The sequence below is a fragment of the Geotrypetes seraphini genome, chromosome 8, assembly GCF_902459505.1.
Source record: "Geotrypetes seraphini chromosome 8, aGeoSer1.1, whole genome shotgun sequence".
Lineage (NCBI taxonomy): Eukaryota > Metazoa > Chordata > Amphibia > Gymnophiona > Dermophiidae > Geotrypetes > Geotrypetes seraphini.
In genome coordinates, this window is record NC_047091.1 from 96,282,196 (window position 1) to 96,308,718 (window position 26,523).

The following is a 26,523-nucleotide window of genomic DNA, read 5'->3' on the forward strand; positions in this document are numbered from 1 at the left end:
TACCTTAATATGCTTATTCACTCTACTAGCTGAATATTGAGGTAAAAATGGATACATCGAGGTTTCTACTTGTACAGCTTGCCTTCGTTTAGATAGTGTGAGAGTCCTTGTTCTATCAGTTCCAAACTACTTTTCACTCCAGCTATTTTATTACCTATATGCTAGTTATGCTGCAGAAATAAAATTAATCTGGTATGCGCATAAACCAAGAGATAAAGCATTTTTCACCTATACCAACTGCTCTTCTCCAACCACACCTTTGTAAGCTGAACATAATAGCAGCCATACTGGGTCATACCAATGGTCCATCTAGCCCTATATCCTGTTTCCACAGTGGCCAATCCAGAACCCAAATAGTAGCAATACTTCATTCTACCAATTCCAGGGCAAGCCGTGGGTTCCCCCATGCCTGTCTCAATAGCAGACTATGGACTTTCCTCCAGGAACTTGTCCAGACCATTTTTTAAAAGTCAGCTATGCTGCTATTACCACATTCTCTAGCAACGAGTTCCAGAGCATAACTATTCTTTGAGTGAAAAAATTTTTCCTCCTATTTATTTTACAGGTCCCCTGGTCTTCATAATTTCTGGAAGAGTAAAGAAAGTCAGTCCACTTTTACCCATTCTACATAGCAGACAGACTGAATGAATTATTTGCTTCAATCTTTATGGAAGAAGATATGAGATCTACCTGAACCAGAAATGGTTTTCATCAAAGGTGATTATGTGGAGGAATTGAAAGAAATTTGGTGAACCTGGAAGTCATACTGAGCCAAATTGACATATTAAAGCATAATAAATCACCTGGACCAGATGTTATACACCCCAAAGTATTGAAAGAACTCAAAACATAAAATTGTTGATCTGTTAGTGATTGTAACCTGTTGTTAAAATCATCCATAGTACCTGAAGATTGGATTTTTAAAAAAGGTTCCAGAGGTGATCCAGGAAATTACAGGCCAGTAAACCTGACATCAGTTCTGGGCAAAATAGTGGAAACTATTATAAAGAATAAAATTATGAACATTTAGACAATATGTTTTAATGGGTCAGAGTCATCTGCCAAAACTATTCAAAGTTGTCAAAACAAATAGGGACTGTGAAAAATTGTAAGAAAGCCTTAGGAAATCATAAGACTGGACATCCAAATGGCAGATGAAATTTCATGTGAACAAATGCAAAGTGATGCACATTGGGAAGAATAATCTATAAAATCACAGTTATCTTATGCCAGGGTTCACCTTAAGAGTAAGCACCCAAGAAAAAGATCCAGGTATCATTGTAGACACTACACTGAAATCTTCTGCCCAGTGTGCAGATAAAAAAGAGCCAACAGGATGCTAGGAATTATTTTAAAAGGGGTGGTAAATAAGACAGAGAATATTATGATGCCTCTGTATTGCTCTATGGTATGTCCTCACCTTGAGTACTGTGCCAGGTTCTGGCCACCGTATTTCAAAGAAGATACAGCAAAATTAGAAAAGGTTCAAAGAAGAGTGACCAAAATGATAAAGGGGATGGAACTCCTCACATATGAGGAAAAACTAAAGAGGTTGGGGACCTTCAGTTTGAAAAGGAGATGGTTGAGGGGGGATATGATGGGAGGTCTACAAAATACTAAGTGGTGTAAAATAGGTAACAGTGAATCCATTTTTCACCCTTTCAAAAAGCACAAAAAACAGGAGACACAATGAAATTACCTGGAAATACTTTTAAAACAAATAGAAGAAAATCTTTTTTTTTTACTCAAACAATAGTTAAGCTCTGGAATTCATTGTTAGAGACATGGTTAAAGAAGTCAATGTAGCTGGGTTTAAGAAAGGTTTGGACAAAGTCCTGGAGAAAAAGTCCATAGACTGTTATTGAGACAGACTTGGGGACAGCATGGAATGTTGCTACTTGGGTTTTTGCCAAGTACTGAGACCTGGATTGGCCACTGCTGGAAACAGAAAGCTGGGCTAGATGGACCACTGGTCTGACCCAGTATGGCTGTTCTTATGTACTATTAATCATTTCTATAGCGCTACTAGGTGTACGCAGTAGAGAATGACATAGGGATGAGAACAGAGAGTAGTATCAATATGTAAAACCGTAACACATCTTAGACAATTGGCAACTGAATTCAATGATTTAAAAAAAAAAAAAAAAAAAAAAAAAAATCTGCAGAAGCTGCTTTTGGATTTCAATGAATTACTTTTAAAATGACATTATTTGGGTCTTCTCTGCCATCTGCAATGTCCTTCCATCATGTGCCCAGCTGCTCAAGCACCTTACTGTTACTGTCATCGTTGCCGATATCAAGAAACATTTCTAACATTTATTTATTTTAAAAATTTCTATACCGTTTAAAACTAAACAGTTTACATAATTTACATATATAATTTTGTAAAAACATAATAAAACAGACACACAATCATCAGAAATAATAACTACAAACTAATACCATAGCTTATATATCAGTGTTCTTCAACCACCGGTCCATGGACCAGTGCGGGTCCACAGAAATTTCCTGCTGGTCCACAGGGCCAGCACGTGCATCAGGCCCAAAACAGTGTTCTTCAACTGCCGGTCCACGGTGCGATCGATGCGGCGTTATCTTCGAGCCAGCTCCTTCTTCCTAACTGATTCATTGCACAAAGCCACGGGCAGTGGCGCCTACGGGCATCCTGCGCCTGAACCAGAAGCCTTCTCTCTGACACTGCAACGTCAGAGGGAAGGCTTCCAGATGACGCATGGGACATGCAAGGTGCAATTAGTACTATTACAGGGGCCAGGTCTGGGGTAGAGATTGGGTAGAGATGGGTGAGTTCTGGCCCACGACTTAGCCCAGTGTTCTTCAACCGCCGGTCCACAGAAAATTTTTTTTATTTCTGCCGGTCCATAGGTGTAAAAAGGTTGAAAAACACTGGCTTATATAATGAAAATCATGAATAATTCATCAACTGTGCAGAGAGGAAATAGGCACTTATTTTCCTGTTCATCCACTATACAATTTAGGTTCTCTTCTACACCCATGTCTGAAAGACAATCCAATTACCTCCCCAGATGATGTAAAAATATAGGCAACTGAATGTTTGGGAAGGTTCTCCCAAAACCAGATAGAAATGGAAGGCTTTATTTGTGATTTATAAACAGTTTGTACAGAATGTTGTCCCTTTTTATACTTTAATAAAAAGATTTAAATATAAAATCATAAGTGTTTGAGGTTTGTGCTAATGAAGACAGAATCCACAGGGTCAGGAATAGAGCTCATGAGGATAGGGCTGGGACAGAGGTGGAGCCTACGGGGATGGGGACAAACTTTGTTCCCATGTCATTCTCTATGTGCAGCACTGTACACATTATATGCAGGTACTATCTGTGTCCCTAGCGGGCTCACAATCTCAATTTTGTACTTGGAGGAATGGAGTGCCAAGTGACCTACCCAGGGTCACAAGGAGGCTATAGTGGATGCTTTAGGACAAGGGGGTAATGAATTAACGGCAACCTTGAAAACATCTGGACTTGAATACTGCTAGCGTCAGGGCTTTAGGTACCGACTCAGGATTCTGAGGACTTCTTAAGAGATCAGACTACACAGGTGACCCTTGAGGGGAGGAATGCTGGCCTAGTGTCTACCCCTCAGTAAGCCTGGTTCTAAGAGAGAGGTTGTAGAGAGGCTCAGCATTAGAGATAATTTTTCACAGCAACCTGTGAACTAGTGTCTGGGAAAGGTAAACTTGGATTTCAGTAGGTTATATCATTGTAGCTCTCTTTTTAAGCTCAGCAAAATCAGTTAGGCAATGGTATAGCCTTTAGAGTATCTGTTAGAGTTTAATACGTGTTTTAGCCTAGATTAGTGTTTTAGGTTGTATTTCAGGGCATAATTTCAGATTAGGGCACAAATATCTGTTGGGGAAAGGCTCTGGTGTTAAATTAATTCCCTTTCAACCACCCCAAAGCAGAGCTTTTTGATTTATAGGTTCTTCAGCCAACCAGGAATAGGGCATTACTTTGATAGGATTTTTCTGCCCTTTCTTTATTCTTCCAGGTGTAAATACTTCTGCACCACAGTATGGTTGGGAAACATCATATCACCAAAGCTGCTGCTCAGGTTACAACTTCTGTCTCTGTGCAGACAGAAAATATTACCCAGGCAGAGGGAGTGGTTCCATGTGCAAGCTGTCTTCAGCTTGAATCTATCATGAAGGAAGTAAAGGAACTGAGAGGAGGTGGCAAGACTGAGAAGCATTCATGAGAATGAAAGATAGAAACATAGAAACATAGAAAATAGACGGCAGATAAGGGCCACGGCCCATCCAGTCTGCCCACCCTAATGTCCCTCCCCTACCTTTGCCCTGTGAATAGATCCCATGTGTCTATCCCATTTGGCCTTAAAATCAGGCACGCTGCTGGCCTCAATCACCTGTAGTGGAAGACTATTCCAACGATCAACCACCCTTTCAGTGAAAAAGAATTTCCTGGTGTCACCTTGTAGTTTCCCACCCCTGATTTTCCATGGATGCCCTCTTGTTGTCGTGGGGCCCCTGAAAAAGAAGATATCTTCCTCCATCTCGATGCGGCCCGTAAGATACTTGAACGTCTCGATCATGTCCCCCCTCTCCCTGCGTTCCTCGAGCGAGTAAAGCTGCAATTTGTCAAGCCTTTCCTCGTATGGGAGATCCTTGAGTCCCAAGACCATCCGGGTGGCCATTCTCTGCACGGACTCCAGCCTCAGTACATCCTTTCGATAATGCGGCCTCCAGAATTGCACACAGTATTCCAGGTGGGGCCTCACCATGGATCTATACAATGGCATAATGACTTCCGCCTTACGGCTGACAAAACCCCTTCGTATGCAACCCATGATTTGTCTTGCCTTGGATGAAGCTTGCTCCACTTGATTGGCAGACTTCATGTCCCCACTGATGATTACCCCCAAGTCTCGTTCTGCTACCGTTTTTGCTAGGATCTCGCCATTAAGGGTATAAGACTTGCATGGATTTTGGCTGCCCAGGTGCATAACTTTGCATTTTTTGACATTGAAGTTGAGTTGCCAGGTCCTAGACCAGCGCTCCAGTAGGAGTAGGTCGTGCATCATGTTGTCGGGCATTGAATCTTTGTCCGTTGTGCATTTGCCCACTACATTACTTAGTTTGGCGTCATCGGCGAATAATGTTATCTTACCTCGAAGCCCTTCTGCCAGGTCCCTTATAAAGATGTTGAATAGGATCGGGCCCAAGACTGAACCCTGTGGCACTCCACTGATCACCTCTGTCATTTCGGAGGGGGTGCCGTTTACCACTACCCTTTGAAGCCTACCTCTGAGCCAGTTCCCAACCCATTTCGTCAATGTGTCACCTAATCCTATAGAACTAATCTTGCTCAGCAACCTGCGGTGTGGTACGCTATCGAATGCTTTGCTAAAGTCCAGGTACACGATGTCCAGGGACTCCCCAATATCCAGCTTCCCCGTCACCCAGTCAAAGAAGCTGATCAGGTTGGATTGGCATGATCTCCCCTTAGTAAATCCATGTTGACGGGGATCCCGTAGATTCTCCTCATCCAGGATCTTATCCAATTGGCGTTTGATTAGGGTTTCCATTAGTTTGCTCACTATCGATGCTAGACTCACTGGTCTGTAGTTTGCTGTCTCCAGCTTTAAGCCTTTCTTGTGGAGTGGAATGACGTTAGCCGTCCTCCAGTCTAACGGGACGGTGCCTGTAATAAGGGAGAGGTTGAAGAGCTCAGACAGTGGCTCTGCCAAGTCATCACTCAGCTCCCTAAGCATCCTGGGGTGTAAGTTGTCAGGCCCCATTGCTTTGTTAACCTTAAGCCTTGACAGCTCATCATAGACACTGCTGGGCGTAAACTCAAAGTTTCTAAACGGGTCAACTGAGCCAACCCTTGTCTGTAGCTGAGGGCCAAGTCCCGGCGCTTCTCGGGTGAATACTGAGCAGAAGTATTCATTTAATAGTTAGGCTTTTTCCGAATCCTTTTCCACATAGTCTCCTAGTGGATTCCTGAGACGTACTATCCCGCCTGAGTTTTTATTTCTGTCACTGATATACCTGAAGAAGGATTTATCTCCCTTCTGGATGTTCTTTGCTAGAGACTCTTCCATGTGGAATTTAGCCTCCCTGACTGCTGTTTTGACGGCTTTTGACTTGGTCAGGTAGTCTGCTCTAGAGTCCTGTTTCCCCGATTGTTTGTAAGAGATGAATGGTTCATGAGGTGTCAAAGATTTCCAGCAGTGGGGAAGAAGAGGCTATGCTGAGGGAACAACAGCTGGATTCAGATTACAGAACACTGCAAGATTGGTACTGTGACTACCCCCGCCCTAGAACTGAAGAAATGGTATGCTGTTCTGGAAGTGGAGGCGATGAGAGAATTCCAAGGAGAGGAAGAACCAAAGCTTGAAATCCCAAAAATTAATGGATCCGTGACCACTAGGAGGCATAAGGTAGAGGTAGTTGGCGATTCCCTTCTGAGGAGTAAAGAAGCATCCATCTGCAGACCAGACATGATGTTACGAGAGGTATGCAGTCTGCCTGATGCCAAAATCCAAGATGTTACGGAGAGCTTGCCAAGACTCATCAAGCCTGATGACTATTATCCGATGCTGCTCATCCACATTGGCACTAACGATACTGCCAGGCACCCCTGCGAACGTATCAAAAGTGATTTTGTGGCTCTGGAAGAGAAGGTGCAGTCAGGTGCACAGGTGATTTTCTCGTCCATCCTCCCTGTCGAGGGTAAGGGCCAAGTCAGAGAAGCATGCATAAGTGGCTATGAGGATGGTGTCTTCGAGAACATTTTGGCTTCCTGGACCATGGGATGATTTTCCAAGGGCTGCTGAGCAGGGATGGTATGCATCTATCAAAGAAGGGAAGAAGTGTCTTTGGCAGCAGGCTGGTTAATCTGCTGAAGAGGGCTTTAAACTAGAAGGGATGGGCAGGGTGATCAAAGCTCCCAGGTGAGTATAAGCCCTCAGGTAAGTAAATCACTGAATACCTCTACACAGATGGGGAAAAAGGGGCAATGTATGGAAAGCTGCATATACCAATGCTCGAGGTATGGGAAACAAGATTGTGGATCTAGAAGCTGTGATGGAAGAAGACGAGTTGGATATAGTGGCGATCACGGAGACGTGGTTCACAGGGAACCATGACTGGGATTGTAGTTATACCAGGCTATAATCTGTTCAGGAAAGACAGGGTAAAAAGAAAAGGAGGGGGAGTAGCGTTATATGTTAAAGATCATATTAAAGCCATGCAATTGAAGGATCTTCAGGCCAAGGAAGAGGCACGGTGGATCAATTTGGAAAGAGAGAATGGTGAATATATTTATATTGGTGTGATATACAGGCCTCCTTCACAGACGGAAGAAGTGGACAGATATTTAATAGTAGACATTCAGACTATACAAGGGGAAGATGTGGGGTTTTTTTAAGGGGAAGTTTTATTAATAGGTGATTTAACATGCCGGATGTTGATTGGGGTGTCCCTAGTGCAGGGTCTTCTAGAAGTAAGGAGATTCTGGATGCTCTACCAGAAGAACTGTTCCAGTAGTTGGTAATGGAACGCATGCAGGATGGGGTCATATTGAACTTAGTGCTTACAAATGGGGAAAGTGTTTCTGATGTTACAGTGGGTAATCATCTCGCATCCAGTGATCACTGCATGGTATGGTTTAATATTAAGATGGGTATAGAGAAGAAGGCTCATTCAAAAGTAAAGGTTATAGACTTAAAAAAAAAACTAACTTTGTTCAGATGGGGGATTACATCAAGGAATTGTTTTCTGGATAAGAAATGCAGTGAGCAAAACTGAAGGGAGTAATTGTAAGAGAGAAACCTTTTTGTGAAGCAACTTAAGTAAAAGTAAGAGGAAAAGAAGGCTGCTTTGGTTCTCAAAAGTAGTAGCTGCAAAGGTAAGGAATGAGGTTAGTTTTCATAAATTACAAAAGATCACAGAAAGAAGACAGGCAAAAATATCTGGAAAAGTTAAGAGAGGCTGGTCGTGTAGTCAGGAAAGCAAAGAATGGAAGAAAAACTAGTTAACACGGTAAAAAAAGGGAGACATTTTTTAAGATATTAGTAATAGGAAGAAGTGCAAAAGTGGCATTGTGAGACTCAAAGGCTGATAAAGAAAAGGCTGATTTGCTTAACAAATATTTTTGTTCTATGTTCACAGTTGAAGCGCCAGGAGTGGGACCGCAGAAGACAAATGTGAATTGGAATGGAAGAGTGGTAGACCCTGATCAATTTTCAGAGGGTTGTGTTCATGAGGCGCTAGCTAATAAAGCAATGGGGCCAGATGATGTAGAGCAGTGGTCTCAAACTCACGGCCCGCCAGGTACTATTTTGAGGCCCTCGGTATGTTTATCATAATCACAAAAGTAAAATAAAACAGTTTCTTGATCATATGTCTCTTTAGCTATAAATTACAATATTATTATTAAGACTTAGCCAAAAGAAAAGATTTATAAACTATAAAGAGTTTTACCTCATACAAAATTGTCATTTCTTTAATAAGACATTAACTATTTTTTCTGCGGCCCTCCAAGTATCTACAAATCCAAAATGTGGCCCTGCAAAGTTGAGACCACTGATGTAGAAGGTGCTGAAGGAACTTAGGAAAGTTCTGGTGGCTCAATGTGTTTCTAGAGTTGGAAGTGGTACCGGAGAACTGGACAAGGGAAGAAGAGGTCTCTCTCCACAAAAGTAGAAGTAAGGAAAAAGTAGGAAATTACAGGCCGGTAAGTCTGACTTCTGTGATAAGCAAATTAATGGAAATGCTTTTAAAACAGAGAATGGTGAAGTTTCTGGATACCACGGTCTTATCTGCCATCATGTTTCTATGTAATAGAATCATTAAAGGAGTCAATCAACACCCTAAATTACACCAGTAAGAGACTACACCTCATGGCTCTAAGGCAGGGATGTCAAAGTCCCTCCATGAGGGCCGCAATCCAGTCGGGTTTTCAGGATTTCCTCAATAAATATGAATGAGATCTATTAGCATACAATGAAAGCAGTGCATGCATAGTCATTGGGGAAATCCTGAAAACCCGACTGGATTGCGGCCCTCGAGGAGGGATTTTGACACCCCTGCTCTAAGGGCTGACTGGCATCCAAGTTACAGGCTTGGAGAAGAACATTCTGAGGGAGACAGTAAGCAGGTGTGGGAAATAAATGACAGGGCAGGGGTCCAGAATGACACACCATTCTACTAGAAATTATATTGGCAAGGTAAGAACCTAATCTCTTTTTCTAGTGCAATAGGTGTTTCATTCTGGACAGGCAAAACGTACAAAAGCAATCCCAGAAATCTAGGGTGTGACAACTGCACCGGCACACAGTACTGGGTACTCAAAGGCAGAGTCTTCCCTTCCGCCATATCCACTCTGTAAAACTTGACAAAAGTATGTAGAGTGGGGGGGCAAGATGGCGACTGAGCAGGACACGAGTGTAAGCTCTGACTCTGGCGGTATTATTTTCCCAAATAATTGTTTCCACGTATCTTTTTCCTGATACCTAAAAGAAGAGGAAAACAGGATTACCCCTCTACCTCTGTCAGCAATATCTACACCGCACCAGACTGTTATAACATCCTTTACAGTCCCTTCGGTGTCGGACGTTTCCGCTGCTGAGTTGCAGCAGAAGCTCAGCTTGGTTGGCGAACTTTTGCTTAGCCCATCAGCACCTGACCCTCCTCCTGCTCTTGGAGATGCAGCAGTGGCGAACCTTCGGCTAGAGAGACATCGGGATCAGCTGAGAGTGAGGGAATCACCACTGCCTGCAATCCTGGTGGGGGAAGCTTTGATGCTTTCAGTATCATCACAATCAGACGGGGGAGATGCACTGAATAAGGAGCGGTGGTGAGTCCAGAGGAGACATGAATCGGGGTGGGGAACCATGGCCCGAACAAGAATAGAGTCAGCTATTTAAACTCAAGCTGCTCTTGAAACCCTCAGTGGTTACACTGGACTCCCTTTGGACAGCAATTGAAAACCTTCATTCGGTATGTACCAACTTCATATCATTTTTTTGTTTGTTTGTTTGAAATGATTTTTATTCAAGAAAAATATAACATTGAAGAAATACAGATACAAATCAGGTAGAAAATAGGAAGTCCAGCCAAATACAAATCACACACCCTGATTGGAGTGCCCCCACAGCAAAGAGGGTTCGTACCAGAACATGCACAAACATACATTGCAACAAAGTATGTTATTCTGTTCACAATTCCTCCCCATGTAACCCCCATACAGAACACCTACAACCCCCCTTACCCCCCTACACGAGTGACTGAAGATGACAGATAGAAACCTCATACCAAATTAACCTCTGTTATGTCCGCCTCCCAAAGCAACCGGTACAATAGTTTAGGGCCCTTCACCCCCAAACCCACACTATGCAATTCCCAGTGGGCCATTTCCTTAAGGGACCTTTCCCAACCTGCTATCTCAGGTGCAGCTTCATCCATCCACATGTGGAGCACCCCCCTCCCCCCCCCTGCTTAGCCACCAGTAGAGCAATATACAGAAAGTGCCAGTGCTCAGCTGTCAGTCCTTGGTCCAACACATCCGCCTCATGCCCCAGCACATATTAGGTGGGATCACTGAACAGACAGCCCCAAGATCTTGACCAGGAAGTCCAGCACTCCATTTCAGTAAGCACTCAAGACAGGGCATTCAATAATCATATGGAGCAAAGACCCCTTCATACATTTGACACATTCATCAGACTCCCAGAGGCCTGCTTGCGCCTCTTGGGTTCAAGTGAAGTAGGTGCAGTGCAATAATTTAAACTGGATTTCTTGTAGTTGGGCATTTCTAAACCCCTGAATGATATTAGAGAAGCAAGTATGCAAAATTTCAGAGCTAATGGTCTCCCCATCTCCAGGGACTACCTCAATGCCAGAATGACCAACTGAGAATCTGCCCATTCCTCACGCGCCAACCCATCCTAGGAGACAAGGAATTAAGAGCAGAGGGAAGAGAGAGAAATAATAGATCCACCTTCAGGAATCGAACCCTCTGAGGATGTTGCCTGGGCTTCCCCAAATAATAATGTCTCAATTGAAGATAGGCAAAAAAGGGCATCTTTGGCAAAGACCATTGGTCACACAGATCAGCATAGGAGGGGAACCAACTTCATATCATTAACACTTAATGTTTCTTAAAAAATTAAACAACTCAAGACTGTGGTACAAGATCAAGCTGTGAAAATAGGGGAAATTGAGAAAACTACATCGGAAATGAAAGCTGTTACTAAACAAGCTATGGACAAAGCCTTTTTTCTACGTAAAATTGAAAATCTTGAAAATCAAAATAGAAGTTTGAATTTAAGACTTTTGAATTTTCCTGTGCCTAAATTTATGACTCCGAGAGAAATTTTCAAAGATTTCTTAATTTCTACCTTGAAGATTTCTGAAGTAAATGTTTCCCCATTGAAAAGAACAGTTAAAGGAACGAATGAAGTTTGGGAAGAATTAGGAGTATCAGCTCTTCTGGAATCATCAGACACTGAATTAGTTGGTTGAGCTACGCTACTAGTATCCTTTGTATTTCACCAGGATAAGGACATGATTTTGAAGTTGTATTATAATTTAAAACAAATTTCTTACCTGGGAGAAAAAAAAAAAAAAAAAATATATATATATATATATTTTTCCTGATGTATATTTTCTATGATCCAGACCAGCTATGTTTCTTTTTAGAAGGGAAAGGGATTTCTTTTGTAACTCAGGGACAACCAGAGTAACTCAAGTCTAGAAAATAATTCTGAAGTATTCTGCTCTATTTCTTCTTTATATTGAATGTATTCAATATAAAAAATGTATTCAATATAAAGATGCACATCTCCTTACGAGAGGCATAGAGGGATATGGGTGACTAAAATTACGCCAGGTGTACACCTGGCTGGGCCTCCGTATTTGCGGATCACCGGACTTGATGGACCGAAGGTCTGATCCGGAGATGGCAGTTCTTTCTTGCCTCCTCTCTTTTGAGGACTATATATTAAGTTATATTTAATTTACTGTTTTTCTAGTTTATATTTAAAATCCAATGGATAATTGGTTGTATATGTTGCTAGTTTTCCTGTCAAAGTATAATGCTTTGTACTTCACAGAAATAAAATTTAAAAAAAAAGAAAAAAGTATGTAGCATAGACCGAGTTGCCACCATGTAGATCTCCTCTTGGGAGTCTGCGCTATCTTTGGTTTATGACAAAGCCACACTTCTGGTCGAATGCGCCTTAACAGAAACAGGGGAACGTTTCCCACAAACAATGTATGCTGATGAAATGGCCCTATGAATCCACCTTGAAATAGTGGCCTTGGAAACTAGTGCACCTTGCTTAGCTGGATTAGTCAGGGAGCCTGAACTCTTTGGTGACTTCAAGATATTTAAGAAGTATTCTTCTCACATCCAACTTCTTTAGAACTCAGTCCTGTTGCTTGGAACCTGTAGACTGGAATGCTGGCAATCTGTCTTCTTGATTGACATGAAATACTAAAACCATCTTCAGCAGAAAAGAAGGAACAGTGTGTAAAGAGACTCCAGTGCCAGAGATTTTAAGGAAAGGCTCCCTGCAGGAAAGTCTGGAACTCTGAGACCCATCTTGTCGAGGTCAAAACCACCAGAAAAAAAAAACCATTTTGGGGGGTTAGATCCATTAGAGATGCTTCCTTCAGCAGCTCGCAAGAAGCTTGGCTGAGGCCCCATAAAACCATTTTGAAATCCGACGAAGGGAAAGGAGGTTTTATTGGAAGCTAGATACACAGTGCATCCTTTAGAAAACCTGGGTATGTCCAGATGAAATGTCAGCATAGATCTGCAGTCCCAAACCCTGAAACAAGAGAGCCCTGCTACTTGAAGGGAAGCCACTATAAACCAAAAACAGCTCAACCTTTTCCTGGGTGCACCAATGTTAGAAAATCTCCAATGCTTTAGCATAGGCTGAGACCGTTGTCAGCTTCTTAGATTTAAGGAGAGTGGTAATGACCACTTCTGAGTATCCATTGCATGCCAACACTCCATTTTCAATAGCCATACCGTAAGAGCAAAACAATCCAGATCTTCTATGACAAATGGACCCTGAGAAAGTAGGTCTGGTTGCACTTGTATCCTGATACTGTGACCCATCCAAAGACACGGAAGTTTCTGCATATCAGTCTGCGCAGCCCATCTGGAGCCACCATAATAACCCTTTCCTGATGACTTGCAATCCTTTGAAGGATTTAGCCTATCATGGGCCATGGAGGAAGCACATAGAACACGCTCTATGCTACAGTTGGACCAGAGTATCCAGACACACGCTTCCGAGATCGGATCTTCAACAGAAGAACCTGTCCACTTTCTTGTTCTTTGCTGTTGCTATGTGGTCGAACACAGGCCAATCCCAGTGATGAACAATGGCTTGGAAGGCTGATGCCAACAGCATCCACTAGCCCAGATCCAAGGTCTGTCTACTGAGGAAATCGGCTTGGACACTCCCACCACGTGTACCACCTAGTGCCTGAAGATGACATTCTGCCCAGTTGAAAAGCAAGCGGGCTTCCAGGCACAGATGGGTACTCTTTGTGCCCCCTGGTGACTGACATAGGCCACCGTTGTAGTACTGACTGAGAAGACACGGACCACCTGACCTTCCAGTCTTCTGCAATTTCACAAAGGCCAGGCAAATGGCTCTAAGCTCCAGCCTGTTGATCAACCATTGTTACTGGGTGACCGATGAAAGTAGTGAGCTCCCCAGCCAAAGAGACTGTCATCCGTCGGTACAACTACATCAGAAGCTATGTGGAGAGGAATGCCCTTGGTGAGAGACTGCGGGCGGATCCACCAGTCCATACTGGCCCAGGATTCTGGCATGCAAGGCAGGGACTGCTGCAGAAAGTCTGTCTGAAGAGACCTACAGGCAAGCAACACATGTTGGAGAGGACGCTTTCAGGCCTTCGCCCAGGGAACCATTTTTATTGTAGCTGCCATGGATCCCAGCACTTTGAGACTCTTAAAAAGCAAACAACTAGAGACCATAAAGAGATGGGCTTACCCTCTACATGGCTATAGTAAGCACCAAGTTAAATTCTTACCGCAACAATCTTCTTCCTGGTAAAAAGGTACGGTAGTCTTGACAACTGGGTAATGTCACGCTAATTGTGAGATTGCAGAAGACATCAGCTATCTTTTTTTGGCTCTGCTTCCTTCCTCAGTGGGCTGTGTCCGCTTGTCCGCTATCGGTCTCATGCTGATATTTAGCCTTAGATGGAGTTTACCACCCGCTTTGGGCTGCATTCCCAAACAACCCGACTCTGAGAAGACCCGGAGCGCCGGGGGCCGCTACCGGCCTAACACTGTCTGCGGGCAGGGCCTCGATCAGAAGGACTTGGGCCCCCGAGCGGCACCGGGGTGCTGCGGACCCCTGGTGCCCTTTGTGGGCCTCTGTGCTGTAGCTCTTCAGTCTATACCAAAGCAATTTTCAATCACTAGGAAAAAAAATAGTAAGGAGGGGTAAGAGGAACATTCTCAATAACATGAACTCTGTTCTGCTCTGAAACAATCAGTGAAACAAAACATTAATACCAATAAAAACTTGATATAAAACAAGGTGGTACAAACTAGCCACCTACCTGAGTGCAAACTGCACTAACAGTTATGGAAATCTCACTCTCCCTATTTTTAGTTTGCAATGAAATATCTTGTTACTCATCGATCTGCTTGACAGGGAAAATACAAACCTCTGGCAACCACATATGTTTCAAAGACAGTAAGCAGCTAAATAACATCTGACAGGGCAGGCTGTCAAGATTACTGTACCCTTCTCCACAAAGAAGATTAACGAGGTAAGAACCTAATCTTCCCGTTTTAGTTTTTCTTAGTTTTATTCAGCATTTGTAAGTTTTTCTTTCTTTTTTTCTGTTTAACAACAGCTCCACAACCCCACTTAGGCCTGAGCTTCTAAGCTGGGACTTGGTTGTTTTTTTAATTAAAAATTGAGCTGTTTAATTTTGTTGTGGCTTTTTTTCCTCTGATGTCCAAAAAAGCACCCAGTGGTTTTAAGAAATGTTCTTGGTGCAGCAAGGTTGTGTCTTACTAACATGTCTTCATACAGGTAAAAGGAGACTTCCATACACTTTTACTACATATGTAATCCAAGATACAATTTTGATACACACAATATATTATATTTATTTATATACCACTTATAAGAACATAAGAAATGCCTCCGCTGGGTCAGACCTAAGGTCCATCGCGCCCAGCAGTCCGCTCACGCGGCGGCCCATCAGGTCCAGGACCTGTGCAGTAATCTTTTATCTATACCCCTCTATCCCCTTTTCCAGCAGGAAATTGTCCAATCCTTTCTTAAACCCCAGTACCGTTCGCTGCCCTATAACGTCCTCTGGAAGCGCATTCCAGGTGTCCACCACACGTTGGGTAAAGAAGAACTTCCTAGCATTTGTTTTGAATCTGTCCCCTTTCAACTTTTCCGAATGCCCTCTTGTTTTTTTATGTTCTGAAAGTTTGAAGAATCTGTCCCTCTCTACTCTCTCTATGCCCTTCATGATCTTGTAAGTCTCTATCATATCCCCTCTAAGTCTTCTCTTCTCCAGGGAAGAGAGACCCAGTTTCTCCAATCTCTCAGCGTATGAAAGGTTTTCCATCCCCTTAATCAGTCTTGTCGCTCTCCTCTGAACTCTCTCGAGTAACACCATATCCTTCTTAAGGTATGGTGACCAATACTGGACGCAGTACTCAAGATGCGGACGCATAGCTTAAGTGGTTTACATTCAGGTACTCAAGCATTTTTCCCTATCTGTCCTGTTGGGCTCACACTCTAGCTAATGTACCTGGGGCAATGGGGGGATTAAGTGACTTGCTCAGGGTCACAAGGAGTAGGGAAAAATTATGTTCTTACCGGTTAATTTTCTTTCCTTTAGAAGCAGCAGATGAATCCAGAGACAAGTGGGATAGCTCACATCGACCAGCAGGTGGAGATAGAGAAACTGGTGGTCTTATATACTGGTATTCCTCCTGTCCATTCAGTTATGCTCCTTGCCCAAGCATCCAGATATAGGAGAATGAGCATCCAAAAAACTTATTTCCAGTAGCGAAATTCCAACATTAAACTAAAGAACACAACTACCAACAATAACCCAACCGAAACTGGCACACAAACCACAGGCATAGCGTACACAAAAGAGGGTGGGGCTCTGGATTCATCTGCTGCTTCTAAAGGAAAGAAAATTAACCGGTAAGAACATAATTTTTCCTTTCTTAGCATAGCAGCAGATGAATCCAGAGACAAGTGGGATGTAGCAAAGCAAAACTCAAACCGGGTGGGAAGCCAATGCTGCCTCCGCAATAACTGAAGCGCCAAAACTAGCCTCCTCACGGGCCTCCACATCCAATCGGTAATGCTTCGAAAAGGTATTCCCAGAAGACCAAGTAGCCGCGCGGCAAATCTCCTCCAAGGAAAGACCCCCGGACTCCGCCCAAGACGTAGCCAACGTTCGAGTCGAATGAGCACGAAGCTGCTCCGGCAACCGTTTCCCCGCTATCAAATAAGTCGAATCATTCGTTTCTTTGACCCAACGAGCAATGGAAGCCTTAGATGCAGCCATACCCTTGTTCTTGCCCGCGAACAAAACGAACAGGTGATCCGACCAACGAAAGTCGTTAGTCACCCCCAAATAATGCAGAACAATCTGGCGCACATCCAGGAAACGCAACGACGAGAAGCGTTCCCCCCAATCCTCCCGCCGAAAAGCTGGGAGGAACAAACACTGGTTCACATGAAAGAAACCACCTTAGGCAGAAAGGACGGCACCGTCCGAACAGACACCCCAGCATCCGAAATGCGCAAAAAGGGATCCCTGCAAGATAGCGCCTGCAACTCCGACACCCGTCGAGCTGAAGCCATAGCCACCAAAAACACCATCTTCAACGTGACATCCTTCAGAGTAGCAGTAGACAAATGCTCAAAAGGTGCCGCCTGCAATCCCCCATGGACAAGTTTAAGACTCCACGCGGGACAGGTACGTTTCACAGGAGGCCGGATATGGTGAACCCCCTTGAGGAATCGAACCACGTCGGGCTGCGACGCGAGTGCAGAACCAGAGACCCGACCCCTGGAACAAGCAATGGCCGCCACCTGCACCTTCAGGGAATTATAGGCCAACCCTTTAGCAACGCCCTCCTGCAGAAAGGAAAGAATAGCCGACAGAGACGCCTGGAAGGGCGAAATACCCTGCCCCCTACACCAGGACTCAAAAACTCTCCAGACTCTAGCATAGGAGGCAGAGGTAGAAATCTTTTCAGCTTGAAGAAGAGTTGAAATAACCTGTTCCGAATAGCCCCTACGTCTCAGCCGCGACCGCTCAAGAGCCAGGCCGTAAGACCAAAGTGGGACAGATTTTCCATGGATATTGGACCCTGAGTTAGTAAGTCCGGAGTCACTGGGAACGTCAGATGATCGCCCGCTGACAGCTGTATCAGATCCGCGTACCACGGCCGACGCGGCCAATCCGGAGCCACCAGGATCACCCTGCCCTGAAAGCGAGAGATGTGGTGCAACACCCGACCTATCATCGGCCAAGGAGGAAATACATACAGAAGGCAACCCGGAGGCCACGGGAGGGCTAACGCGTCCACCCCCTCCGACTCCTGCTCCTTGCGTCTGCTGAAGTACCGAGGAAGCTTCGCATTGCGGGACGAGGCCATGAGATCCATCTCCGGAAGACCCCACCGTAGGACCAGCAGATCGAACGCCCGAGCGGACAGCTCCCATTCGCCTGGATCGAGCAGATTTCTGCTGAGAAAATCCGCCTGAACGTTTTCGTGACCCGCAATGTGTGCCGCTGAGAGAAGAGGAACATGCACCTCCGCCCATCGAAACAGAACCATCGCCTCTTCGGCCAACTGAGGACTCCGGGTACCCCCCTGGCGATTGATATACGCCACCGCCGTGACGCTGTCCGAAAAGACCCTGGTCGGACGGTCCTGAATCATGGACTGAAACGCCAGAAGTGCAAGCCTGATCGCCCTCAACTCCAGCATATTGATCGACCACTGGGCCTCCTCCAAGGACCAAACACCCTGCGCCGACGCCTGCAGGCACTGTGCTCCCCAGCCCAGAAGACTGGCATCCGTCGTAATCACGACCCAATCCGGAGTCGCCAGCAGCATGCCCCGGAATAGATTGAACTCGTTGAGCCACCACCGCATGCTGCGGGCCGCCTGAGGACTCCACTGGAGACGCCGATCATAGTCCTGCGACACCGGGGACCACCGGGAAAGTAGAGACTTCTGCAACGGCCTCATGTGGAACCGGGCCCAGGGGACCACCTCCAGAGCCGCCACTATCGAGCCCAGAACCTGTACATAATCCCAAACCCGAGGCCTGGGCGACCTGAGAAGCAGACGAACCTGAGACTGTAACTTCTCTCCCCAGTCCCGGGGTAGAAACACTTTCCCCAGACAAGTGGCGAACCTCACTCCCAGATGCTCCAATGACTGGGACGGGGACAGAGAGCTCTTGGGAAAGTTGATGATCCACCCCAAAGACTGAAGGAGAGAGATCACTCTCTGAGTCACCGACAAACTCTCCCGCCTGGAAGAGGCGCGGATCAACCAGTCGTCCAAGTAAGGGTGCACACGAATTCCCTCTTTGCGCAGAAATGCTGCCACCACCACCATCACCTTTGAAAAGGTGCGGGGAGCCGTTGCAAGACCAAAGGGCATTGCCCGAAACTGATAATGTTGGCCTAGGATCGCAAACCGAAGAAATCGTTGATGCGGAGGCCAGATCGGAATGTGGAGGTATGCCTCCTTTAGATCGAGGGACGTGAGGAACTCCCCAGGTTTCACCGCTGCAATCACGGAGCGCACTGTCTCCATACGGAAATGGCGAACCCTGAGAAATTTGTTGACTCTTGAGATCAAGCACAGGTCTGAATGACCCCCCTTTTTTGGGCACAATGAAGTAAATGGAATATCTGCCGAGACCCACCTCCTCCGGAGGCACCGGCACCACCGCCCCCAGATCCAGAAGCACCTGAAGAGTCAGGCGGACCGAGTCTCCCTTGGCCGCCCCATTGCACGGGGACACCAAGAAAGAATCGGCGACGGGAGAGGCGAATTCTAACTTGTAACCTTCTTGAATAATATCCAAAACCCACTGATCCGACGTGATCTTGGCCCACTCCGCCAGAAAGGCAGACAGCCGCCCCCCCAAGGGAATAGCGGAGGGAGCTGAGACCCCGTCATTGTGGGGTGCGACTTGCTGGAGCACGGGCTGGCTGAGCTGATGGGGGTTTCGCCGTATGAAAGGAACTCTTTTGCGGAAACCTAGGTCTCGAGGAAGTGAAGGAACCATAAGCGGGCTGAAAGGATGGCTTACCAGGTCTATATCTCTTAACATCCCGGAAACGTGGTCTGGCCGCCAAGGATTTTAAAGGGGTCCTAGGTCTGTCTTCTGGTAAGCGCTGTGTTTTGGTATCACCAAAATCCTTCACCAATTTATCCAAATCTTCCCCAAACAACAAACGCCCTTTAAAAGGGAGTTTCACTAGCCGAAGTTTGGATGCCGCATTCGCAGCCCAATTACGGAGCCATAAAGATCTGCGAGAAACCACCGAAAGAGACATCTGCTTTGCAGTGGCAGTGTAGTAGTAGTGGAAGTAGAGGGAACAGGCAGCACAGGAAAATTCAAAGGCACCGGCTGAACAGGCTGAGAGCTCTGTAAAACAAAGGCACGGTGCATTAACATGACAAACTCCGGAGAAAACGAGCCTAGCCCGAATCCCGCCGACCCTGCCTGTCCTGTGCAGTAGAGCAGAACCGCGGCTTCCCCCAGCGCTCCCGACGCCGCTACAGCCGCCGAATTCCCCTCAGACGCCGGCGTGCCTTGAATCATGGCCGACTCGACCGCGAGGGAAGAGGAGCTCGATCACGCCTCCCCAGCACGGGAAATTGCCAAGTCACACGCCGGCATGAAAGAATCCTCTGCCGGTGTATCTGCACACCCGGCAGAGCACAGTCCCGACGGTGTCCTGCGCTTCCCACAGCGCGAACACCGTTTCACAGCCTCCGCCGCCATTTTTTTTATTTTTTATTTTTTTTAACGGAGAAAGCCCGCCAAAATCGCTAACGCAGCCCTCCAACAAAACCGGCACCCGGGACCGCACAAAACTCACTAAAACCCCAGAAAACCAAAGTTCTTCTCACCTAAACAAACTTCCCAATCACACAACAGCAAGCAAGTAAGGTTATGGCTGGTAATTGCATCGAAAGCTGACCAAAAGGCACAGCCCAGCAAGGCAGGCTCAGAACTTTTTTTAATTTTTTTTATTTTACTGGAAAGAAGAAAAATACTGAGCCCAAGTCAACCCCTCAAGCAACCAGAGGGGAGGGTGGAGAAGGGACCTGGGGGGGCCCAGGTGTAGCTCCCAAAGCCGGCACCGCTCAGCCAGGCACCCCTGTCTCTCTGAAGAGAACGAGTCTCAACAGAAGACCATAAATTCAGCCAAATTCACAGGGCACAGCCAGAATCCAGGAGCTAGAGGTATAGCTACTAACCCTGCTGGGAGATAGAGCAAACTGAATGGACAGGAGGAATACCAGTATATAAGACCACCTGTTAATCAGTTTCTCTATCTCCACCTGCTGGTCAATGTGAGCTATCCCACTTGTCTCTGGATTCATCTGCTGCTATACTAAGGAATGTGGGATTTGAACCCACATCTTCAGGGTGCTGAAGCTGTGGCTCTAATTACTGCACCATAAATGTTTTGCATGATTTAAATTACACTAAGTCTGTCATTATCCTTAGCTTGGCTGTACAGCTCAATACTTGATTTTCCTAATTAAAAAAAAGGCTTTGTTTCCGGAGATCCAGGGGAAAAAAAATACCTTTCCAGTGCTGAATCCTGGTCCTACTACTGGTAACATTCAGGGTGCCATGATATAACAGAAAATAAATTACTCAAAAGAAAACCTTACCCTCTATGCGCTGTACAATATTTCAATACCTATGAGCAGGATGTATAAAAATCAATGATTAAAAAAAATAAATAAATCTGATTTTTAAATTTTAAAATTGGATTTTTGTAATAAAATGCTTTTTTGAGGCAAAATCTATCTAAAGATAGTTTTCTTTGCAAGATACATTATAGTCCAATAGTTATTCATCCTAAAATGGCACCAATCTGAAGGGTTACCTTTGAAAGCTCATCATAAAATGCACTTAGTCCAATAAAAAAGATATTACCTTATTTCCATTGTTTTTTGTTTTATTTCTTTATATCATCATAAAATAAGGATTAGTTTTTAATTATGTAACATAAGTCTGTTTATTCATATAGTGTTTATATTTTTTGATAAATGAATTCCATTAATCCATCAATAATGTCACGGGCAATTTTTTTAAATCTATTCTAGAAGATATTATCACAGATCCTTGGTTCTGCATTTCTCAAAAATTGTGAATTTGTGTTTGCAGAAACAACATGCTTCTTCACAAACAAGCAGTAAAAATGAAAGTGAATATAAAAAGATTATGTACTTACTCTGGTAAACTCTTTTTCAGTAGATAGGTGAGACATTCTAGACAGATGGGTTATAGCTCTAGAGCCGTGTGCATCTGCAGAAGGAATCCAATCCAGATTTTTTCTCTTGCCTCTGCTGTACTTCACTAGGCTCCTTAGCTTCACTTAAAGTTAGTACCCAAGCACTGAGAACCACCCAATACACGTGAAGTTGACACACCTGTAGCAGCAGGTTTAGAAACAAACTTCTGCTCAAGAAGTAAATCTAACAGTAATGTCAACCACCAACAAAGGCTTCAAAGGAGCTCAGAACTACTTCCATATAAAACGGAAACATATATACAGTAGTCTTCCCAGCCCCCAAGGGCTGACAGACATCCAATAATCAACTTGGAGAAGCATAAATAGATCGAAACAGTAGACAGGCGCAGGAAGGACTGGGCGGGAGTCTAGAATGTCTTACTTATCTACTGGAAAAGAGCTTACCAGGGTAAGTACATAATCTCTTTTTCAGTATAATAGGCGAGACATTCTAGACAGATGGAACGTACCAAAGCAGGTCCCAAAGAGCTAGGATGGACTTGCTGCGTCGACCCTGAGGACCAAGGACCCAAAGGCAGAGTCCTGTCTTGCCACCACATCCACTCTGTAAAACTTGGCAAACGCATGTAGAGAAAACCAGGTTGCCACCCTGCAAATCTCCTCTGGGGAGACAGTTCTAGCTTCAGCCCACAAAGAAGACACATTTCTGTCAGAATGCACCTTAACGGAAACAGGGGACTGTTTCCCAGCAAGAATGTAGACTGACAAAATGGCCCTGCAGATCCATCTGGGAATCGTGGCCTTGGAAGCAGGAGCACCCCTCTTAACTGAATGAGTCAGCACAAACAGATGGTCAGAGATGAAACTCGCAAGTGACCTCCAGATAACACAGAAGCACTCTGCGTACATCCAGGTTCTGCAACAAACGATTCTGTGCCCTGGAACCAGTAGGTTGAAGGGCAGGCAAACGCACTTCCTGATTAACAAGGAAAGCCAAAAAACCACCTTCGGCAGGAAGGAAGGAACCATCCATAGGAAAACCCTAGTTTCCGAGATATAGAGAACTAGTTTTCTTCAAGAAAGAGCCTGTAGTTCCAATACACATCAGGTTGAAGTAATGGCAACCAGAAAAATGGTCTTGAGCACAAGTCCAAGAGGGAAGCCTCTTGAAGGGGCTAAAAAGGAGCCTTGGTAAGGCTAGACAGCACCAGCTTAAGGTTGGTTAACCAGTGGTCTGACACTAAGAACCCCCTTCAGAAATCTAGCAAAATCAGGATGAGACGTCAACGAGAACCGATGATCCCGGGATCTAAAACAAGCGAGCCCGGCCACCTGAACCCAAAGAAATGCCACAGTGAGGCCTTAATCCACAGTGAGGTTGGCAATCACAGGGGAACGACTGAAGAAGGAAAAAAGAAAAAAAAAAGTCAACTTTGACTATCCCGATTGTAGGAGGGTACCGCTGTGTCATGCGGCTTGCAGGACGTATAAGGTTTAAATCTCTAGCATTCCTGCAGCTAATGACCAATGTAACGAAACTGAGAGAATAACTCAAAATTTGAGAAATTTGTAAATGGTAAGAACATGGCCAGCTATGAAGAACTGGAAGAAAGTCTGAAGAAGCTGGTTGTAAGGCTTAAAAATTTTCAAGAAGGAAAGCCAAACGATACTTTATTCCAGATTATAGACGATCTGTTTGCGCTCATGTTTGCTGATTGTGCACCCATGCTGTTTGAGGGTAGGAATGTCCATCTACCTCTGCTTTTACCTTTGGAATTGTATATGAAGGTTTTAGGTGTGCACCAGGTAGGATGGTCCTTCTTCTGTAAACTAACAGAGGTTTATCCACTCACTATAAGAACATAAGAATTGCCACTGCTGGGTCAGACCAGTGGTCCATCACGCCCAGCAGTCCACTCCCTCGGCGGCCCCCAGGTCAAAGACCAGAGCCCTGAGATCAACCCTACCTGCGTACGTTCCAGTTCAGCAGAACTTGTCCAACCTTGTCTTGAATCCCTGGAGGGTGTTTTCCCCTATAACAACCTCCGGAAGAGCGTTCCAGTTTTCCACCACTCTCTAGGTGAAGAAGAACTTCCTTACGTTTGTACGGAATCTATCCCCTTTTAACTTTAGAGGATGCCCTCTCATTTTCCCTACCTTGGAGAGGGTGAGCAACCTGTCTTTATCTACTAAGTCTATTCACTTCAGTATCTTGAAAATTTCTATCATGTCCCCTCTCAGTCTCCTCTTTTCGAGGGAGAAGATGCCCAGTTTCTCTAATCTCTCGCTGTACGGCAACTCCCCCAGCCCTTTAACCATTTTAGTCGCTCTTCTCTGGACTTTTTTGAGTAGTACTGTGTCCTTCTTCATGTACGGCAACCAGTGCTGGACGCAGTATTCCAGGTGAGGGCGTACCAGGGCCCGGTACAGAGGCATGATAACCTTCTCCGATCTGTTCGTGATCCCCTTCTTAATCATTCCTAGAATTCTGATCGCCCTCTTCGCCGCCATGGCACATTGTGTGGATGGCTTCATCGACTTGTCAACCATTACTCCCAAGCCTCTTTCCTGGGGGGGTCTCTCCAAGTATTGCCCCAGACATCCTGTATTCGTGTATAAGATTTTTGTTATTAACATGCATCACCTTACACTTATCCACTTTAAACCTCATTTGCCATGTCATGGCCCATTTCTCAAGCGTGTTTATGTCCTGTTGTAGGTCTTCGCAATCCTTCTGCGTCTTCACTACTCTGAATAGCTTCATATCGTCTGCAAATTTAATCACCTCGCTCGTCGTACCAATTTCCAGGTCATTTATAAATATGTTGAAGAGCACAGGTCCAAGCACTGAACCCTGTGGCACTCCGCTCATGACGCTTTTCCAGTCCGAGTATTGTCCATTTACCCCCACTCCCCAGGATCTTGGAAAGAACTGGGAATTTCTTGGTGTTCACCAGCTAATTCTGAAAATGCTGTGCATCCTTGGCACACCAATGTTGGAAAGCCTTCTACGTCTTAGTGTAAGCAGAAACTGTGAATGACTTCTTAAGAGCATAAATAACCATAGGAGAATATCCTCTTGCTCTAAAGCTGCACACTCAAGAGCCATGCCATAAGAGCAAAGTGACTCAGATCCTCCATGCAGACCAGATCCTGCATGAGTAGATCCAGATGAGGACTCAGCCAAAGGCTGCGACCCCTGCACATATGCATCAGATCTATGTCCCACGGTATGAAAGGCCAATCTGGAGCCACCAGAATGACAAGGCTCGGATGGACTGCGACCTGCCGAATGACCTGGCCTATCATTGGTCAAGGAGGAAAATAACATACAGGAGAATCTCCTGAGGCCACGGCTGCACTAGCGTGTCAAACCTCTTGCTTCCGGGCTCGGATCCTCTACTGAAAAAAACGATCTGCTTTCTTATTTCTCGCCACTGCCCTGAGGTCGAAACACGGCTGACACCAGAACAGCACTATGGCATGGAATGCCGCTGCAGACAGAGTCCACTCACCCAAATCCAGAGTCTGCCTGCTGAGGAAATCTACATGCGCTGCTGTTGGCGCTTGGAGGTGACGTTCCACCCAAAGGACAAAGAAGGCAGACTTCCTGAGCCAGAGGGGTGCTCTTAGTTCCTCCCTGGCGATTTGACACAGGCTACTGCCATCGCATTGTTGGAGAAGACCCTGACTGCTTGGCCCTCCAGAGTCTTCTGCAATCGCATCAGAGCTAACTGAATGGCTCTGAGCTCCAACCGGTTGATTGACATAAGAACATAAGAAATGCCTCTGCTAGGTCAGACCTGAGGTCCATCATGCCCAGCAATCCGCTCACGCGGTGGCCCAACAGGTCCAGGACCTGTGCAGTAATCCTCTATCTATACCCCTCTATCCCCTTTTCCAGTAGGAAATTGTCCAATCCCTTTTTAAACCCCAGTACCGTACTCTGCCCTATAACATCCTCTGGAAGCGCATTCCAGGTGTCCACCACACGTTGGGTAAAAAAGAACTTCCTAGTATTTGTTTTGAATCTGTCCCCTATCAACTTTTCCGAGTGCCCTCTTGTTATTTTATTTTTTGAAAGTTTGAAGAATCTGTCCCTCTCTACTCTCCACTGAGAGAGCATCCAACACCCCTGAACAGGACAATGAATTGCAGTGGGCTCCCCAGCCCCGAAGGCTGGCATCTGTCATCACCATGGCCCAAGAGGTAATTTATAGCGGTATACCCCTGCAGAGCCGAGAATTAGTAATGCTGTTCCAGAATATGAAACTGCATAAATTTGTGGTGGGCTGGAAAATTAGGAATGTGTTAAGTGCGCCTCCGTGAGATCCAGAGGTAAGAAACTCTCCTGGGGCCAAAGCATGGAACCTTAAAAGCCGCATTCACATGCTGAAAATCCAGAATAGGCCTCCAAACTTTGAAGCCTTTCTTTTGCATGATAAAGTATATAGAGTATCTGCCTGAGCCCGAGTGGTTGGGCAACACTGGCTCTATAGCTTGAATACCCAGCAACAGTGGCTTGAACTTTGAGGGCTTTGTCCAGGTGACTGGTAGGAATCCACAAATCAACCTGTAAGAGGCTAGGCAAATTCCTGTGTGTAGCCCAACCAAATAATGTCCAAGACCCTCAGTAAGATGTAATGCAAATCCAGACGGGAAGAAATGCTGAGAGCCAGCCCCCCTATCTGTACAGGGGTATTCCTCAGCATGGTGACATTGTGCCTTTTTGGAAGAGGGTGCAGAACGAGAGGTGGAAGGCTGGGAATGCCTATAGAAAGCATACCGTTATCGGGAGCCCTGTGAAAATCTCTGCCACATGGCACTTGCATATGGTCAGGATCGCCATGAGCCACGAAAATTAGAGCCACCAGAACATCTAGAGGTCCTAGGTCTATCATCAGACAGTCATAGGGTGATGATCCATCACAGAATCCATGAGGTCATCC

General features: G+C 45.3%; 1 protein-coding gene across 3 annotated transcripts in view; it reads right to left on the reverse strand.

The window, feature by feature from the left end:
* MED26 (mediator complex subunit 26) overlaps positions 1 to 26,523 on the reverse strand; it is a 146,113-nt gene that overhangs the window by 52,071 nt on the left and 67,519 nt on the right. The window lies entirely within an intron of this gene.